The following is a 7,686-nucleotide window of genomic DNA, read 5'->3' as shown; positions in this document are numbered from 1 at the left end:
AACGCCCCTAGCTAGGCATAAAAGCAAGGATAGATCTAGGTATTGCCATCTTTGGTGGGCAATCCATATGCGGCTCTCATGATAGATTCATATGGTAATTTTATTTTCTTCCTAGGAAAGTGTTCCATGCATTTCTTCAATGGAAATTGGAATCTAATATTCCCTTCCTTCATATCAATAATTGCACCAATCGTTCTAAGGAAAGGTCTACCAAGAATAATAGGACATGAAGGATTGCAATCTATATCAAGAACGATAAAATCTATGGGCACATAGTTCCTATTTGCAACAATAAGAACATCATTAATTCTTCCCATAGGTTTCTTAAATAGTGGAATCCGCAAGGTGCAAGTTTAAAGAGCAATCATCAAAATCACGGAAACCTAGCAAATCACACAAAGTTTTGGGAATAGTGGAAACACTAGCACCCAAACCACATAAAGCATAGAACTCATGATACTTAATCTTAATTTTAATAGTAGGTTCCCACTCATCATAAAGTTTTCTAGGGATAGAAACTTCCAACTCAAGCTTTTCTTCATAAGATTGCATCAAGGCATCAACGATATGTTTGGTAAAAGCTTTATTTTGGCTATAAGCATGAGGAGAATTTAGCACGGATTGCAACAAGGAAATACAATCTATCAAAGAGCAATTATCATAATTAAATTCCTTGAAATCCAAAATAGTGGGTTTATTATCATCTAGGGTTTTGATTTCTTCAATCCCACTTTTATCAATTTTAGCATCAAGATCTAAAAACTCCAAATTTTTGGAACGCCTTCTAGGTAAAGGTAGATCATATTAAGTCCCATCATTACCAAGATTCATATTGCAAAACAAAGATTTAATAGGGGACACATCAATAACTTTTAGATCTTCATCTTTATTTTCATAGAAATTTGAAGAACACGCTTTCATAAAGCAATCTTTCTTAGCACGCATCCTAGCGGTTCTTTCTTTTCACTCATCAATGGAAATTCTCATGGCTTTGAGAGACTCATTGATATCATGCTTAGGAGGAATAGATCTAAGCTTTAAAGAATCAACATCAAGAGAAATTCTATCAACGTTCCTAGCCAATTCATCAACTTTAAGCAATTTCTCTTCAAGCAAAGCATTGAAATTCTTTTGCGAATTCATAAATTCCTTAACACTAGTCTCAAATTCAAAGGGCATCTTATTAAAATTTCCATAAGAATTTTTGTAGGAATTACCATAATTATTAGAGGAATTACTAGGATAAGGCCTAGGATTAAAGTTTCCTCTATACGCGTTGTTACCAAAATTATTCCTACCAACAAAATTCACATCCATAGATTCATTATTATTCTCAATCAAAGTAGACAAAGGCATATCATTAGGATCAGAAGAAACACTCTTAGTAGCAAATAATTTCGTAAGTTCATCCATCTTTCCACTCAAAACATTAATTTCTTCTATTGCATGCACTTTTTTATTAGTAGATCTTTCAGTGTGCCATTGAGAATAATTAACCATAATATTATCTAGGAGTTTAGTAGCTTCTCCTAAAGTGATTTCCATAAAAGTGCCTCCCGCGGCCGAATCTAAAAGATTTCTAGAAGCAAAATTCAATCCGGCATAAATTTTTTGTATAATCATCCACAAATTCAAACCATGAGTAGGGCAATTACGTATCATTAATTTCATCCTCTCCCAAGCTTGTGCAACATGTTCATGATCAAGTTTCTTAAAATTCATGATATCGTTTCTAAGAGAGATGATCTTAGCGGGAGGAAAATACTTAGAGATAAAAGCATCTTTGCACTTATTCCAAGAATCAATACTATTTTTGGGCAAAGACTCTAAGTGAAAAAGGAAATAGCTTCAGCTTAACAATATCATTGTCAACATCTTTCTTCTTTTGCATATCACACAAATCAACGAAGCTATTTAGATGAGTAGCGGCATCTTCACTAGGAAGGCCGGCGAATTGATCTTTCATGACAAGATTCAACAAAGCAACATTGATTTCACAAGATTCGGTATCAGTAAGAGGAGCAATCGGAGTGCTAAGGAAATCATTATTGTTGGTATTGGTAAAGTCACATATAATTTGGTATTATCTTGAGCCATTGTGACAAACAAGCAATCCAACACACGAGCAAACAAAAAGCGAGCGAAAAAAAGGCGAACAAAAAAAGAGGCGGCGAATAAAACGGCAAGGGTGAAGTGGGGGAGAGTAAAACGAGAGGCAAATGGCAAATAATGTGATGCGGGAGATAAGGGTTGTGATGGGTACTTGGTATGTTGACTTTTACGTAGACCTCCCCGGCAACGGTGCCAGAAATCCTTCTTGCTACCTCTTGAGCACTGCCTTGGTTTTCCCTTGAAGAGGAAAGGGTGATGCAGCAAAGTAGCATAAGTATTTCCCTCAGTTTTTGAGAACCAAGGTATCAATCCAGTAGGAGGCTACGCGCGAGTCCCTCGCACCTACACAAAACAAATAAATCCTCGCAACCAACGCGATAGGGGGTTGTCAATCCCTACACGGCCACTTACGAGAGTGAGATCTGATAGATATGATAGGATAATATTTTTTGTATTTTTACGATAAAGATGCAAAGTAAAATAAAAGCAAAGTAAAAAAGCAAAGGCAATAACTAAGTGTTGGTAGATTAATATAATGAAGATAGACCCGGGGGCCATAGGTTTCACTAGTGGCTTCTCTCAAGAGCATAAGTATTTTACGGTGGGTGAACAAATTACTGTTGAGCAATTGACAGAATTGAGCATAGTTATGAGAATATCTAGGTATGATCATGTATATAGGCATCACATCCGAGACAAGTAGACCGGCTCCTGCCTGCATCTACTACTATTACTCCACTCATCGACCGCTATCGAGCATGCATCTAGAGTATTAAGTTCATGAAAACAGAGTAACGCCTTAAGCAAGATGACATGATGTAGAGGGATAAATTCTTGCAATATGATAAAAAAAACCCATCTTGTTATCCTTGATGGCAACAATACAATACGTGCCTTGCTGCCCCTACTATCACTGGGAAAGGACACCGCAAGATTGAACCCAAAGCTAAGCACTTCTCCCATTGCAAGAAAGATCAATCTAGTAGGCCAAACCAAACTGATAATTCGAAGAGACTTGCAAAGATAACCAATCATACAGAAAAGAATTCAGTAGATTCAAATATTTTTCATAGATAAACTTGATCATAAACCCACAATTCATCGGTCTCAACAAACACACCGCAAAAGAAGATTACATCGAATAGATCTCCACGAGAGAGGGGGAGAACATTGTATTGAGATCCAAAAAGAGAGAAGAAGCCATCTAGCTAATAACTATGGACCCGAAGGTCTGAGGTAAACTACTCACACTTCATCGGAGGGGCTATGGTGTTGATGTAGAAGCCCTCCGTGATCGATGCCCCCTCCGGCGGAGCTCCGGAACAGGCCCCAAGATGGGATCTCGTGGTACAGAAGGTTGCGGCGGTGGAATTAGGTTTTTTGGCTCCGTTTCTGATTGTTTGGGGGTACGTAGGTATATATAGGAGGAAGGAGTACGTCGATGGAGCAACAGGGGGCCCACGAGGGTGGACGGCGCGCCTGGGGGGTAGGCGCGCCCCCCTACCTCGTGGCCTCCTCTTTTATTTCTTGACATAGGGTCCAAGTCTCCTGGATCTTGTTCGTTCCAAAAATCACGTTCCCGAAGGTTTCATTCCGTTTGGACTCCGTTTGATATTCTTTTTCTGCGAAACTCTGAAATAGGCAAAAAACAACAATTCTGGGCTGGGCCTCCGGTTAATAGGTTAGTCCCAAAAATAATATAAAAGTGAATAATAAACCCAATATTGTCCAAAACAGAAGATAATATAGCATGGAGCAATCAAAAATTATAGATACGTTGGAGACGTATCAATATTCTCCGTGAAGTTTCAGGTCATTCCGAGAACTTTTATTTCTGCACAAAAATAACACCATGGCAATTTTGCTGGAAAGAACGTCAGTCCGGGTTAGTTCCATTCAAATCATGCAAGTTAGAGTCCAAAACAAGGGCAAAAGTGTTTGGAAAAGTAGATACGACGGAGACGTATCAACTCCCCCAAGCTTAAACCTGTGCTTGTCCTCAAGCAATTCAGTTGACAAACTGAAAGTGATAAAGAAAAACTTTTACAAACTCTGTTTGCTCTTGTTGTTGCAAATATGTAAAGCCAGCATTCAAGTTTTCAACAAAGATTATGAACTAACCATATTCACAATAACATTTAGGTATCATGTTTACTCATATTAGTGGCATAATCAACTAGCGAGCAATAACAATAAATCTTGGATTACAACACTTTCTCAAAACAATCATAATATGATATAACAAGATGGTATCTCGCTAGCCCTTTCTGAGACCGCAAAACATAAATGCAGAGCACCTCTGAAGATCAAGGACTGACTAAACATTGTAATTCATGGTAAAAGAGATCCAGTCATAGTCATACCCAATATAAATTAATAGTAATGGATGCAAATGACAGCGGTGCTCTCCAGCTGGTGCTTTTTAATAAGAGGGTGATGACTCAACATAAAGGTAAATAGGTAGGCCCTTCGCAGAGGGAAGCGGGGATTTGTAGAGGTGCCTGAGCTCGATTTTGAAATAGAGATAAATAATATTTTGAGCGGCATACTTTCATTGTCAACATAACAACCGATAGATCTCAATATCTTCCATGCTACACACATTATAGGCGGTTCCCAAATAGAATGGTAAAATTTATACTCCCCCACCACCAACAAGCATCAATCCATGGCTTGCTCGAAGCAACGAGTGCCTCCAACTAGCAACAACCCTGGGGGAGTTTTGTTTGCAATTATTTCGATTTGATTTGCTTAGAGCATGGGACTGGGCATCCCGGTGACCAGCCATTTTCTCGTGAGTGAGGAGCGAAGTCCACTCCTCTTGAGAATAACCCGCCTAGCATGGAAGATACAGACAGCCCTAGTTTATACATGAGCTATTCGAGCATGCAAAACAGAATTTCATTTGAAGGTTTAGAGTTCGGCACATACAAATTTACTTGGAACAGCAGGTAGATACCGCATATAGGAAGGTATAGTGGACTCATATGGAATAACTTTGGGGTTTATGGAAGTGGATGCACAAGCAGTATTCCCGCTTAGTACAAGTGAAGGCTAGAAAAAACTGGGAAGTGACCAACTAGAGAGCGACAACAGTCATGAACATGCATTAAAATTAATAAACATTGAGTGCAAGCATGAGTAGGACATAATACACCATGAACATAAATATCGTGAAGGCTATGTTGATTTGTTTCAACTACATGCGTGAACATGTGCCAAGTGAAGTCACTCGAATCGTTCAAAGGAGGATACCACCCTATCATACCACATCACAACCATTTTAATAGCATGTTGTCACACAAAGTAAACCATTATAAACTCCTAGAAAATTAAGCATGGCATAAGCAACTATAATCTCTAATTGTCATTGCAAACATGTTTCATTCATAATAGGCTGAATCAGGAACGATCAACTAATCATATTTACAAAAACAAGAGAGGTCGAGTTCATACCAACTTTTCTCATCTCAATCAGTCCATCATATATCGTCATTATTGCCTTTCACTTGCACGACCGAACGGTGTGAATAATAATAATAGTGCACGTGCATTGGACTAAGCTGGAATCTGCAAGCATCTGATACAAAGGAGAAGACAAGGTAATATGGGCTCTTTGTTAAATCAACAATAATGCATATAAGAGCCACTTCAACATTTTCATTAAGGTCTTCTCCTCTTGACCCCCAAAGAACAAGAAAAGAAATAAAACTATTTACACGGGAAAGCTCCCAACAAGCAAAAGAAGAACGAGAAATCTTTTTGGGTTTTCTTTTAGTTATTACTACTACAGGCATAGAATGTAAACTAGCTAGAAGCTACAACTAATTTGTTTTTTGTTTTTTCTTAAGGTTATTTAAACACACAAGAAGAAAGTGAGAAAAGAAAATAAACTAGCATGGATATTACAATGAAAAAGTATGAGCACCGACAACTAGCATGAGTGTGTGAGCATGAATGTAATGTCGGTGAGAGATACGTACTCCCCCAAGCTTAGGCTTTTGGCCTAAGTTGGTCTATGGCCACGGCTGGCCTGGCGGATATCCAAAGTTGTAGCTGGGGTCGTACTGAGATGGAGCCTCGGGGTACCACTGATTGGCGATCTCCTCCGGATCCCACTGGTAAACAGACTGACGTGAAGGATCAGGTTGTGGCTCCGGCTCTGGCTCTATAGCTGGTGTGGGGTTCTGGTAGGCATGAAATGCCTCCGGCAGAACAAGATACTTGCCTGAAGATAAGTCAAACAAAGAAGGAGCAGGCAAAGTAATAGTCTCAGGGTGATTTTTATCAAATATTAGTCTGTAGTTAAGCATCTTTTTCTTATTCTTAACAATAAAATCATGTGCTACCATACTCTTATAGTCTAGAAAAATAGGAGGCAGCAACTTTTCTTCTTTCTCATAATGCCTAATAGGTATGTTAAAGTGTGCAGCGAGGCGCGAGGCGAAGATACCTCCCAAGATGGGACCCTTCGTGCGGTTCAGATTTAACCGCTTGGCAACAATGGCGCCTAGACTAAAAGTGTTATCACGAAACAAGGCATGGCCCAAAATAACAATATCAGGGGCACTAAGGTTTCCATAGTTTCCGCGACCAATTAAACATCCACTAGCAAATATCGCAAAGTAACGCAGAACCGGAAAATGTATGCTAGTAATTCTTGCATCAGAAAATTTCCTTGTTTACCCTACAACAATCATATCAATAAACCCTTCCACATCATTACGATGTGGTTCTTCCATGCTTCCTGTAAAGGGTATCTTATAGACCCGGCCGAAATCAAAAAGGGACATCTCCTTATACTCATCATATAAGTAAAAAATCCACCGAGGGTGGTGATCTCTTAGCATGGAAATGAAAATTTTGCACAAAAATATTAGCGAGTAGGAGATACTGTTCGCGTTGGTCGCGGAGGAAGTCGGTGAGGCCCGCATTCTCAGCCAAAGAATAAAAATCATCATGAATCCCGGTTGCTCTCAAGAAATCATCACAAGGCCATTCACATGGCCGAACCTCCGCGGTGCGAGGGAGATTATATTTGGGCCTCTTATCCTCTTCACTTTGTTTATCCTTCGAGCTTCGGCTCGAAGAGCCCCTCAATAATCTCTTCACCATTTTCTGAAAATTTCTGGAATTTTTAGTAACTTCAAATAGAAGTGAACCAAACTCAACAAAATTGATAGCAACTACTCCCACAAGTGCCTAGAGACTATATCATGCATTAGAACTACTTGGGACTATATGAATTTGACATGCAAGATCAAGAACAGGGTCACCTAGGCAGCAAAAATTTGCAATGAATAAAGCACTAGAAAAAAACTAATTGGACCATTGGAGGAGTCACATACCAAAGAACAATCCCCCAAAGCAGTTTTGTGAGTGGAGCTTTGAGCAAGGAGATCGAAAATCGCAGCAAGATGAGCTAGAACTCGTGCTTGAGCTGGTTGGTGATTTTTTTGGGAGGAAGAAGGAGTGTGTGTTGGCTGGAATAAGGGGAGGGGAGCCACCAGGGGCCCACGAGGCAGGGGCGCGCCCAGGGGGTGGGCGCGCCCTGGACCCTCGTGGCCAGGTGCT

This window comes from Triticum aestivum, chromosome 3D (genome assembly GCF_018294505.1).
Source record: "Triticum aestivum cultivar Chinese Spring chromosome 3D, IWGSC CS RefSeq v2.1, whole genome shotgun sequence".
NCBI lineage: Eukaryota > Viridiplantae > Streptophyta > Magnoliopsida > Poales > Poaceae > Triticum > Triticum aestivum.
This window is presented reverse-complemented; position numbering follows the sequence as displayed.